The 13792-nt window shown below is 41.1% G+C and overlaps 1 protein-coding gene across 3 annotated transcripts in view; it reads left to right on the top strand.

Annotated features, from left to right (window-relative positions):
- grik4 (glutamate receptor, ionotropic, kainate 4) overlaps nucleotides 1–13792 on the top strand; it is a 418260-nt gene that overhangs the window by 24215 nt on the left and 380253 nt on the right. The gene's annotated exons all lie outside the window — the stretch shown is intronic.

The raw sequence follows: 13792 nt of genomic DNA, 5'->3' as shown, positions 1-13792 counted from the left end.
CATGAGACTTGGGAGTTGGGACTGATATATCGATCTGGCAAATTGGTTTGTGTATTTAGAGACGCAGTGTTTGATGACTCAATTTCTTATTATATTACACAGGTTCCACAAGGTGCTTTCCCAGGGGTTCCCTGTTTTCTGTTTCCATTCCACTTAATTACATGAACTTTTTATTTCATTCATGACGCTCCAGAAAGTTTTTCCAACATGTTTTAAAGTTATGTAAGCATACAAATGACAACTTTGGGTTGTGACAAAAGGGATCAACACAGTGACGTTTTTACTTTACCCTTATGAGATAATATAGGATATGATATAGAACACACAAACACTCTGTTCCTTAAATTACTAATTGCTGATCTGGTACATTTACAAACAGCAAATGGGAACCTGGTACATGTTAAATACAGGAAATGAGTAGACCATCATGCACATGGAGAAGGCATAGGAGGAAATGAGATCTGCTTCTTCCTACTCCTTTTTCAACATTTTGAATTGTGCAAATGTAAAATGTCATGTTCTTTAATGTAGCTTATTTAAATCCATTACCATTACAATGACCATCAAGTTAATTAAAATGGCTTATTGTGTATTGTCCTGAATGCAGATGTCGTATATACTTTACGTAATACATCATTTATTGTAAGAAGTAACCACACTGCCAAAGCTAGTCCAGGTCTCTTGTTTCTTCTTCTAGGCTTTTCATCACAGCGCAAACGTTTATTGCCGAGGTCAGTGCCAACCAAAGCCAAAGAAGCACGTTTTAACAAAGGCTAAATGCATTATGGGTCAGGTACAGTGGGCGTTTTTTCTCCAGAGACGAACACCCTTTAGCCAGAGATGTTCTGTGTTCACAAACACAACACAAGCGTGTATTAAACCTCGTCTGGCATGACATGCTGCAATAAAAGTTGAGTGAATACAATGCGCGGAACGGCACAAACAATCAAACAGGGTTATGGCGTGTGAAGTATAATTCATTATCCAGAAAGACGCCATTGAGGCACACTCCTGTTTCCCATTGGATAAAAACATGCAATGAGAATTTACACAATGTATCCGTCATTATACTTAAGGGATTGTATTGTCTGCTAGAGAGGATCAAGCATGAGCTCCTCGCACTTGTTCTCTTTATGAGCTGTTATACTACTGTGTGCACAATTTGTGACCATATTTTCAAGCATATGCTGGGCCAGCCAAACACAACAGAATCCCATTTAGTTAGCCAAGTGCATAATGTACGGGCACTCAAGCTGATTCAACGTTCACCTTTAATTTGTCCTTGAAGGCTGGCGTCACACTTGTTGTTCGGTACTCTGGTCTGGACTCTGGCACCAAGGCTGCAGCAATAAGTGGATGAATCGATTATCCATTCATTGTCCAATTCATCTACAACTATTTTGGTATTCGATTAATTGTTTTTTGATGTAAAAATGCAAATACTCTCTGATTTCAGCCTCTCAAATGTGAATATTTAAGGCCTAAACGATTACTCGATTAATCGAAACAACAAGCGCTCAGATTAATGGACTGAGATAAAAATCGTTAGTTGCAGCCCTATTTTTCTGTGTGCTTAGTGGTGTTTTTGTCATGGGACCAAATGGTGTTCAGTAAAGAACATACGTATAATTTAAGGACTTCATTGGGTCTCATTCATAACATATTATGTGACATAACTCAAATATTCCAAACTGCTGGGTTGAATATGTATTTTATTTATATGTATATTTATATTTTACTATATATGCCAGCTTGGATTTCACAAAGAAAATAAAATATACTTTTGAAGAACACTGTTACTTACACGCAAACAGAGGAAGGGAGTAGAACAGAAAGACACACTTCCAACACATTTTCCCTTAGATATTTGTCATATCTGCATGCCTTTTGTTGTCATTGTAACATTGGTCTATATAGCGTTCACATTTGAGCTTAAATACCACAGTTGACTTGCAAGCACAACGAGAGCAAAGAAGAGAAATGTAGCGGAGTGTAATTTGTACGATGCGAGCGTCTCAAGGACTGGACATTGCAAAAAGCAGTTTGCAGAGTTTTTCTAGTCAGCTAGAAAGGAGAGCCTTGACAACAGTCATTCAATCCACTTCTGTTTTGGAAGATTTCGTTATACAACCTTCAACAAGTGTGGACAGCGAGAGGCTCTTCAGCACAGCCTCCATTATTTTCCATGAAAGCAGGAGCAGACTGACAGCCGAGAAGGCTGGAATGTTCGTCTTTCGGAAAAACAAACTGCCACTGATGTTGAACTGACTATATTTTAAATTTGTGAGTGCCTTAAAGGTGATATGCCTCCTTTTACTCCAAACTTTGCATGAAATTATATACAGATCTATATTTCCACTAAACAATCCTGTTAGCCTTTGCTGTTGTTATGATTCAGTGAAAGCTAATGTTAGTACCGTAACTTTGTTATTATTAGTGACAACAAACAAAACTAATTTTACCCTCATTTGCAGGTTGTTAACTGAACCAAACATGACAAATGTGAGTGCGGCCTTAGATAGTTTGCGAATTGTATTTTATGGGGAATTTGTGCAGAAGTGAAGCAAGGCCGCCTGATCACATTGACCCAATGATTAATCTTCACCTCCCCTGATGTTTTGTGGGTTTGTAGTGTGCTGGAGCTGCAGTAGGTAGATAATGTGCCACAGATCAAACTGCCGGACTACTGTTTGGGGACAGGGTCCTGTCCGCCTGAGTGGACTTCATTTCTCTCCATTTAGCCGCCCATCTCACACCTGTAATAGGGTGGTGGTCCACATGAATGCCCACAGCTCCACTGGGATAGAGCTGCTCATGCTATGTCATTAAGGGAAGTTAGCAGATTTGCACCACTTCTTTGTTGGCAGGAAAACTATGACATGTCAAAGACTTCGTAATACTTACTGCTTCCACATTGTTTCAGCTAATTAAAATGATTCCACTGTCAAAATACGCAGTTCATTTAGGGACGTTCAGGCTAATTTAATCTAGTTTTTTTTTATTCCCCAAATTCCAGGTTTTTGTGAAATTTCAGCATTTTCTGGACCAAAAATTCCCTTTAAGTTGACCAAGTTCCATATTTTTCAACCGATCCCATCCATTCCAACCTCTAAACATTAAGCTCATTCAGGCCACCTATATTTTTCATCCCCGAAATTCACGATTTTTCCAAAATCCAGACATTTCTGGCCCAAAAATGTCCACTGAAATGAATGGAGAAGTTCAATATGTTAACCAATTCAAACCACTCAGCTCCTTCAGAACATCCAACTAGCATTTCCCAGATTCAAAAAATTCCCACTTTTCCCCGTAATTCAACATTTTCTGCCACTTCCCTTTTGAAGTTCTTAATCCTTGCACATTCCTCAACCCATTCCAACCTTTCCCAAGTGAAACGCTTTTATTCAGGACATTTTCCATTGCATTCTGAAGAGTTACAATTACATTTCAACAATCAATGAAACCAGGTAAGTTACATAACAGCAAAGCTGCGACACTCATGGCAACAGACATTGTGTGGGCTCGGTGGTTCTGCTGCTCTTGTGATGAGAATGTCTTTCTGGGCAACCCACAATAGTGTGTCCACCCAGCAGCACACACGGCTACTCTGACTACTAAATGCGGTGAATCATGCCACTGGCTGGGTGAGCAACGCTCAGGGCTTTTCTATCAAATGAACTTGGGCAACTCACATAGAATCCTATCAGTACATGTAGCAAACGAGAGATTTACAAAGTTGGACTCGCATACAAATTTGTCAGAAAATTGTCCCTGCCTGTATTTGTCAGATCTTCCTTCCTATAATCTCCTTTTGCTTGACATCCGTCATGATTGCATCCACTTGACTTGATTCAGGGAATTCGATGCATGAAGAAATCAGAAAAATGTGTTGGCTTCAGACTGTTTCTTGACAGCAATGGCCTCTCAGGGTGCATCCCCATTTGTCATTTTCGTTTCAGTTAAAATGAACCGTAGTCTATTTGCTCTGCTAGTACCGTTTGTTTGGTTGTGTTACTCAGTTTGGTGAAACTGTCGAACACAGCATATGCTTACCTGAACATTATTCGTTCCGCTAACAAAAGTGTGAACGCTAAACCTAACCAGTCAAAGTAGTCTGGACTAGAGTACTGGACTACAAAGTAGTGTTTACAACCGTCCACTGAAAAATGAAATTGTCTTGTATTTAGAAATAAAAGTATGCGTCCCGTATTGAGCTGAGAAGAGACGCACTTTGTCCCTTATTTCCTTAAGAATAGACAACAGCTTGTCACAGGCAAAGCCAGTCGATGCCAGCGTGTCTGATCGCTTTTTTGGCATCTTTGTTTACACACTTTGCCTGGCTGTCACTCTGCCTCATATCGGCAGCAGCTTGCTAGCTAGCTAGCTAGAGCTATCTGCCTAGCTTCTGGTCTTTGGACTCCAAATGTGTCTTTTTACCACAGTGACATTTTGTCTTTAAAACAAACAAGCAATGCAGTTAACTCAGAGCTTGTTTTTGTCCGACGGGGAAGCTACAGGTGGCTACGTTTGTAAGGTACATGCTAACTTACATTTTTAAAGTGTCGCTTAGCAACTCTGCTCTCTTGTTATCATTATAATAATTATATCTTATCCTCAAAACGCTAATTGTGTGTCTGAGTTGTTGAACATAAACATGCAGTGTAGGGTCTCCAACAGGTAGCTCGTGAGCTAGCAGTATCTCGCCACTGATCAGTTGAGTAGCTCACCAAAGATTATTTGCTTAAAGTCTTAGTATTTTTTTTTTTTTAGAACTGTTCAGATCAGACTGAAATCACAACCTGCGTAATTCTCTCGCTGAATGCTTCAAGCACAACTTAGCTTGTATTACATACCTTTCCTTCCTACCAAATGAATGGTGAATAGCTGCTGTGTGAATAACCTTTCTAAAGGACCACCACAATGGCCATCATTTTTTACAGGACTTTTTCTGTCAAGAGAATGCTGGCTAGCACGCTGATCCTATGTCATTAGATACCGTACCCTATGATTACTGCTCGGTACATACCTCGGTGTAAGGTGACAGCAATTCTCCAATATTTGTTTCAACTTTAAGCCTTTTAAACTACTTCAACCTGAAATACACGTCATGCATCAAATATGAAATGCATTTTAGTTTTAAAATGGATGTTTTCTTTCGGAGTATCTGGAAAGCAAAACTCACATTCGATATCCTAAGGACCAAAAATGTCAGCTTCCCAAAAACTGCGATATAGTCATCCCCCCTTTATCGCGACCATGATAAGTGAATTTCCGTGAAGTATTACCCAATACTGCATAATAGACATAATAAGACAAAATAAGACATATAGACTCACACGTTAGCATTGGGAGATTTTATTGTTGTTGCTCTTCTACTTCCTCTTTCTGTACAATACTTTAGCTATTGGTGGCTATTGTCTCATCAGTGTAGAATACTACATATCTGCTAGGAAACGGCTAAAGCCGGAATTGGACCCCAAAGCAGAGACAACTAAAGAGAGTTTCCTAAAATGTATTAACATAAAGCACACTCAAACTGAAAAAATACACAAAACAAAGTACAACAAAAAGCTACAGGTAAAAGTTAGCTAAGGGGGAAAAAGGCAGGAATAGCAAAAGCTAACAAAAGTACTCGCAAAGCTGAGGAACTAACGTTGGTAGGTAGGTGCAGGAGAAACAACAGTCTGGCAACTAAGATAAGTCCAAGCACTGCTAATCATGAGAAGATTGCTCCCAGGTGTGACCAGATGGCTCCGCCCACACACGGGCGACAGGTGGCAGCGGAGCGGCTGAAGGGTCGTGGATGCGGACTGGCCGCAGGGCACATATAGACAAACAACCATTCTCACTCACATTCATACCAACCTAACCTAACATGCATGTTTGTGGAATGTGGGAGGAAACCGGAGTACTCAAGGAGAACATGCAAACTCCACCCAATGGAGATTCGAACCCAGATCTTCCAGATCCCCAACATGCTAACCACCTGGCCACCGTGCGGCCCCCTGAAGCAACACATAATATCATTACAACACACACACACCACCTCCGGCCTAGGGTTTCATTTGAGACGCTCACTACATAGTAATAATATGTATGTACTTGTACATTATAATTTGCTTTGTGGACTCGAGTCTTGCGACTTGGACTCAATTTTGATGACATTGGTGTTGCGAGCCTTCTGACATCTGACTCTGGACTTAACTCGGACTTTAGTCTGATGACTTGAAAATGCTTACATAGACATTTTCAGTGAGTGTGTTGAATAAAATGTGTCCCCATTCAAATTGTTCAACAAACACAATTTGTTTCAAATAGCAAAAATGATTTTGACCTCTGTTTTTTTCTCTTTTTGTACAATATTGTAAATCATCCCTCTACCGCCATATGCTTTAGGCTTTAAAATAAATAATTTATCTAGGTTGATTATATGAAATACACAACCTTGTACAAATTCACCTAATATGTCTGCCAAATATCGCCGAAGCCAGCCTGAATTTTCTAAATCAGTGGTGTCACATCCCGAACTTCAGACCTGACTCGAGACTCGAGATTAACGACTTGACTTACTTGAGACTTGCAAAACACTGACACTTTTCCACACTTCTGGTAATTACACACAGGCGCACATGCACAGTTCTTACACACAACCTCTAACCTGTGAAAATATGCTGCACCTTGTTTGATGACGATGCTACGTAGATACGCGTACCCAGGCCTTCGTCTTTGAATGGGTGAGTACAGTATGTTTTCTGAATGCCTTATATATGTATTTTAGCTCATTTTGCCATTTTTATGCTTGAAAATGCTTCATTTAGGACAAAAATAGGTAAATCTCAATATATATAAACATACTGTAACTGAATGGCACAAAATGTCTCTAGGATCTCTTAAAATGGATTAAATTGAGTCTCTTAATAATATTTAAAAATATCATTTGCAAACGGTTTTGAATCATCTGAGTCCTTGAGAGTGATTGCTATCAATGAGAAATGCTGTGGTGCTTCTTTTCCAAACAAACAGACCGACTGCAGCAGCACACCGATGATAATTGGAATCGCTCCTCTCTGCACTCCGAGCTGATTCTTTTTTTTTTTCCCCTTCCTGTCTCATTCATTACCTCTGCCTCGCTCAGCTGCACTTTGTCTCCTCTTGTCTTCTGACCATCCCCTCCTCCTCCTCCGCCTCACCCCTGTCTTATTCAGCCTGTATTCCCAAACAAATTGCGCCTTACGATGCTTCTTTCTACCAGCGTGCTGTCATGTTTTTGGCTGCAGTGTGTGTCTGCAAAGCCGGGTGTCAATGGCGCCCAGTAAGTGCGCTCTGGCTTGTACACGTTGTGCTTAGCATAAGTCCATAAAAGTCATTGAGCAAGTACAAGTCCGCTCACCCTTAAAATAGAGATTCATCTTTCTTATCCCCCCCGCAGCTATCATTTGTAATTATGTGCATGGGCAAAAAAGAAAGTAACATTTAGATTGGGCTTGGATTTCATGTCTAATTTGCATAATTGGCCATGATGCAATAAAACTGATCTTTTTGGTTTGTGTCATAAGAAATGTGCAACGTTATCTTATGTGTTTAAACCTTACTTAACAACAGAGCATGAAGTTATTGACTTGAGGGTGTTGGTTGCAATTTGTGCAGGGGTAGGTGTGCAGCGTGCATCTTATAACACGCACATTCTTGATAGTTACTGCACTACATGCAACTGTGCTGACCTGCGATTGGCTGACGACCAGTCCAGGGTGTACCCCGCCTGTCACCCGAAGTCAGCTGGGATAGGCTCCAGCATGGCCCCGCAACCCTCATGAGGAGAAGCGGCATAGAAAATGGATGGATGGATGTAACTGTGCGTTGTGGCTGTGAGATACTACCGTCATACTAACGCATGTGGTCAACGAGGGATCTAGCCCACTGCCGTCGTATAAGTCGCTGGGTGATGTCATCGGCTAATTTGCATACGGCATGTGACAGATGCTGCAGGACAAAAAAGCATAACTTCGTAGGAGAGACAAAAATGTGAGTACAAATATCTTAATTACGTTTAGTACTACAAATAAAGTTGGTTCTTTGTTTGTTCATTTAAATTGGCCATCAATTCATCAAAATAAAATGTTTTTAATATTTTATCTCGGCCTGCACCTCTCAAAGTCTAGACAACGTAATAATTGCATCCAGCCTCCACTCTTTATCTTGCCGTTAGGAATACTTGTTTTCTTTATCACACAACGTTCTTCCATCACATGTTCTGATACACTGACAGGGAAGTGACAGAGTCCGAATGAGGCTTGAGTGTAATGAGTGGTAATTTAATGAAGATTAACAAACATTTACGTTTTAGATCCCACTTTGTAAAACAGGGCGAGATCTTACCCGGTGGCGTCGCGCCTCGCGCATGCGTGATTCATTCTGTGGATGCGTAGAGGCGAGAGATAATTCTGTAATATAAGCCTGTTGTTCCGCCGACCAAGTCTGATTCTTGTGTGTTTTACTGAGCGTTACAGTAACAGTACTGATACCTAGTGACCAGTGTAGAATATTACATATTATTTTCTTTAAATGTATCTTTTGAATGACTTAGATTTGTATTTTAGTTCATTTTGCCATTTTTATGATTGAAAATGCTTAATTTAGGCAAAAAAATGTAACATTTGATTAAATATGCATATTTTTGGACTAATAATAGGCCATATTCAACCATGAAACTACATGATTTATTAATATGAGAGTGAATCCATGAAATTTGAGTGGCGATGTGGCGAGGGACGACTGTAATCTGTTTTTTTTTTTTTTTTTTTTGCGGAGATCGGACTGATATCCAACATCAATATTGGATTGGGACACCCCTCCTATACACAGTTGTAACGACAACCTACACAGACAATCCCATTGTTTGGGTGAACGACGTCAAATTTAAGAAAATAAAAAGGGAGCACCAAATCTGTTACGGTCCAAATTTAACTGTGGCGGGCCTCCACAAATGAGTGTCTGTGAAACCCTGTGTAGCATTACACTCCTAATACTGTATGTGCATATAGGCTTATATATTTGCAGTATTAACTCACAAAATACGTCCTGCGTGTGTTGTGTGTCCATGTAGGCATCACTTCTTGTTAAAACAAGACTTCTCCTCACAAGAATTCTAAGCCTCAAGTGTTGCCAGCTCACGTTTGGCAAACAGACAAGCAAAGCGCAGCTTGCTGCTCCAGGGGGGCTCAAAGTTCATTTCAAATCTGTCGGCCTGATTTTCATTTAATAATACAAGCTCAACAGTTGGCTCTAACTAAGCAGAGTGTGTATTTTGCAGCAGGGATGCTCATTTTATTCTTGAACAGCCGTGTGCGTGTTTTCGTTTTTTTACCTTCACAGCAGTATGAAGATAGGAATCGTGGCAGGGTTCTCATTGTCCGAGCAATTACCTTAGCTCTTCCAGTTGACTCTCATAGCACTCCGGGTGGTTTACTAAATTAATTCCCTTTCATTGGAGCATGCTAATTTTGCTGTGGACAGTGCACTGCTTAATACTTTCCGCGTGTGACTTGTTGCACTAATCTCAGCCACTGGCAAGAATTAACCTCCAATCTTAATTCTTACCCTCAGTGACCATAAAAGCCACTGATGTGAAGGCATCAGCACAAATATTTTCCCTGCAATAAGTGATATCAGACACTGTCGTTCTCAGTATTCGGTTTCCATAATGTACCTTGCAAAAAAACATATGCTGTAATGTTTTGTCTAATTATTCTGACCTGTCTTACTTTGGCATTGGTACTGTGCTGTAATAGTAGTATTTAACGGAAATGACAGGTTGTACACATTCAACACAAGCTGTACCTTCACCAAGCATCCATATCTAATGGGGTGGTAATGCTGCTGTTGCTATTGCTGGATTGGATGCTGAAATCTCTAGCTGGCTGAATAGATATGGTGCAGATGTGTGCCACGCCTTCACAGCAGTGCCGTAACCCCTCATAGAAACCTGCTGGCTCAGGTCATGTTGACTCTCCCCCTCACAGCAAGACAAGACAGAGAGCCGAGAGACTTACGAGCACAGTCAGGCATCAGGATGAATGGAAATCTGCCCCGTCTCATCACGGCTCTGGGCCATTTGCAGGGTAATGGCCAAACACCTTGTCCTGTCATGTTATTTAATTCAGGAATATCGGAAAAAATGTATTCATTTTAAAGGTTTAAACAGATCCCCCCTGCTGGTCTAAATTACAGATGCAATATTATAGTGTTTTTCAACATTTTTAAGTAAGTCTCAGAGGTTCCACAACAGTGTATTGGAAGTGTGTGGGCCAAAATCTAGCGTTGTTGCTGTCACACTAGCAGCACTATGTGAGCTACATTGCTAATATTACAGTCACAGTTGGACAAAAAAATCATGTTAGTTTAACCTTTTGGCTGGAGAAAAACAAAATGATCAAATTTACAGCTCCCACGTCTGTAGCTGACTGCCAAGCTTGATTTTAAGATGTGTAGCGAAGCCTCCATTTTTTTTTTTTACAAAGCTGTCCTCCGAAAAGTGGTGGGTTAGTACACCGGGCAGGCTCACCTAACTCGGGATGGGTCGGAGACTGTCTCACGTCCACGAGGAGGGACGTTTTTCTTTCGTGATGTCATGACAAGCGAGAACTTGAAAAGCGATCGTTCTCTCACAAGTAGAGCACACAATTGAGGGAGTAGATGGAGTTTTTCTACATTTGGTGGTACTAAACAGGCTTCAGGAACACATTACTGTTAGAACCTCATTAAAAAGTCAATTTTGCATAAAAGTGGACCTTTTATGGACACAATGTATGGTCTTCTTAGCTCCTGTATGTTGTTGTTGCTGGCAATACCTTTTCTGGTCCTATTTTCCACAAATCCCCGATTTCCATTATAGATAGCCCAAACACATGAAAAAGCATTAAATCCAATGTTTTCTTCTTCTTTAATAAAGTCACAATTAATCTGAGAGCTGCAGAATAACCAGGTGTTTTAAGAGAGGACCACGTAATGAGCATTAGGTGGCCATTCCATGCTGCCACTCCTAATCCCCCCCACACAACTCTGCTGCCAGTTACCGTCGCTTGGCCAGTTGCGTCTGATGGAGCTCGATGTGAGTGTTGTGGGAGGGAGCGAACACTCCCACGGAAAGGCAGAAAGCAACAGAAGCAGCCACTGATTACTCCTCGCGCTGGCGAGGCTAATGATTTATTTATTTGGAAATTACAGAGCCCTGGGAGAGCTGGGCACGATTGATAAGGGAGCCTAAGAGTGAGGGAGCAAGGAAAAGGAGGGAGGGAAAGCAGTAGGAGGTTGCGTCTTCCTCCCACCTCAGCGCTTGTGTATATTTATATGTGCTTCTATACCCAGGGATGCATCAAAAGGCTAATTCTCGCATTGACATCGGTAAAAATCTTCCAATAGGAAGATGATGCATGTGTGTTCTTGCCGCAGGCGGTAGTCGTGTAGCAGACTGTGAAGATATGGATGACTGATCTTGCTGTTAATATTTTTGTAGGTGTAAGTAAACGCTGAACACTGAAAATGACTTTTAACATTCAACGAGGAATAGGAAGGATTGTTTTCCTGCTTGTCTCCATGAACATGAGAATAGCTCCAGCTTCGTATGTGTGAACGGCTTCACTTTGTGACTCACTAGAACACAGAGGTGACAACATTATTCATGTTAGCTCAGTTATATGCCACTGTGTCGCACTCTTTTTGTTGCCTCAATTTAAATGGCAACTTGTTCATCAGGTTTCGGTGATGGCTTATTTCTAAATAGCATCCCTCTCTCCTGTTATTTCAGAGCTGCACATGTGTGTGTGTGACTCAACAGGAATTTCTTCTAACTAACACAAAGATCCTAAACCGCGGGTGTCCAAAATCCATTTTCGTCTTGCAGCTCGTTTTTATTGGCCCTCGGCATATTCTGAAACATAATTGTATTAATTATTGATGAGCCATATACTCCTGATCAAAATTTTAAGACTTGTTGAAAAATAGCTAGAATTTAGATTTTGCACTGTTGGATCTTAAGCAGGGAGATGCTCAGTTCACAAGATGAGACAATTATAAAAATTGGGTCTACGAGAACGAGGCAAGACGATGTTAACATTCCTTTTAAGAAAAGTACAATTAAAAAATATAAAAAATATGACAATATATAGCAATGTACTAATTTAATTTCTACTGCGGTACACTGTTGTGCACTCTGTGTGTATGCTAGCAGCCCAGCCTCCACCCACAGAGACAAAGAGACTGTATGACTGACAAAAGAGCTCACTCCGTTCATCCCGTTGCTCTATAGAACAAACGCGCCAAGGTTCTGAAACCAATGCACAGAGAGAACTCTCTTCCTGCCTGTTTGGAGGCTGGTGACAAGAAAAACAGACGCATGCACATGGCAATATATTGATGCCGGCAAAATTGTCAATTTGATTTTCATTTATTGTGTGATGAATTAATTTACTATCGTCCCAGGCCTCGGGCCCACGAGAATTTTTTTTTGTAAACGAGAAATCGTTTTAATGCGTTTTAATCTCCTGAGATCTTGTGACACGAGATCTTGTGACACCCCTAGCAAACAAGCATTAAAGTGAAATAGGCTGTTCATCAGCTGACCAAAAGTTTAAGACCATAGCCCAAAAAAATGCAGTAAGGACTCGGTAATGAGTAGATGCGCCGTTCTTGGTAAGCACATGAAAAATTGGTTTGGGCATGCTTGATGTCAGTGTTTCCAGGAGGCTAGTGGGAATATTGCTCCCGGTGATGAAGATGGCTTCACAGAGGGCATCCACTGTCTGGAACTGATGCCCGTTTTTGTAAACTTCCCTTGCCATCCATCCCCAAACCTTCTCAGTTGGATTTCGATAAGGGCGAATATGCAGGATGGTCCAAAAGAGTGACATTTTTCCTCTGGAAGAAGTCCTTTGTCAGGCGGTCATTGTGAACTGCAGTGATGTCCTGTTGAAAAACCCAGTCGTTACCACACAGGACGCTGCAACATCCCCACATAGCCAGCTGCCGTTTGATGCCCCTGCACATACTGAAGCTACATTCCATTGAAGGAAAAAACACTCATCAGATCATGACGGTGCCCATTTTTAGCGTATTTAATGAATACAAATTTGAAGAATATCAAAGTGACCCCCCCCCATGCCAGTTTTTTTGGACACCCCTATCCTAATTAACAATGATTTGATGGATCGGCTTGGACAAATAACATTGGCCTGCCAAGCATGCAGTCACGCACTGTTTGATTTGCTCTCTTTGCTCTTTTCCCTGGCACCACGGCTAATAATAACCTTTTCATGGATGAAAATGAATGCTTTAACTCACTGTACACACTGTACTTTACTGCGACTTTATTAATCCATAGATCTTCAAAAACAGAGCATTCTTCTTTTACATCACCATCTCCACCCACAGACAATCTGCATTCCCGCCGTGCCTCCAATTATCATCATCCCATTCATCCGTTTCTTCCCTCCCTCCTTCTTCTCTGACCTTGCTCCATCCCTTGCTTGTTTCTTCAGCTCTCTGCACTGGAGATAAAGTGTATGTCTCTGGGGATTAATGCGACTCTTCTTGTGCGTACGCTTTCCTGGTCCTCGGCAGGCTGACGAGAGACGGCAGCACTCTGCTCAATGGGATGTGACATCACCTTAATTAAAAGCTGCAGCGGTGGCGGTCTTTAATAAGCACATATGTAGGCGTTTAGTTAGGACTCTGACTCAGCCCCGGTCGTGTTTCTTGTTTTCACGGCATACATTTGTGGTAAAATTATTAAGTGAGT

The sequence above is a fragment of the Dunckerocampus dactyliophorus genome, chromosome 12, assembly GCF_027744805.1.
Source record: "Dunckerocampus dactyliophorus isolate RoL2022-P2 chromosome 12, RoL_Ddac_1.1, whole genome shotgun sequence".
NCBI classification, from domain to species: domain Eukaryota; kingdom Metazoa; phylum Chordata; class Actinopteri; order Syngnathiformes; family Syngnathidae; genus Dunckerocampus; species Dunckerocampus dactyliophorus.
This window is presented reverse-complemented; position numbering and strand designations above follow the sequence as displayed.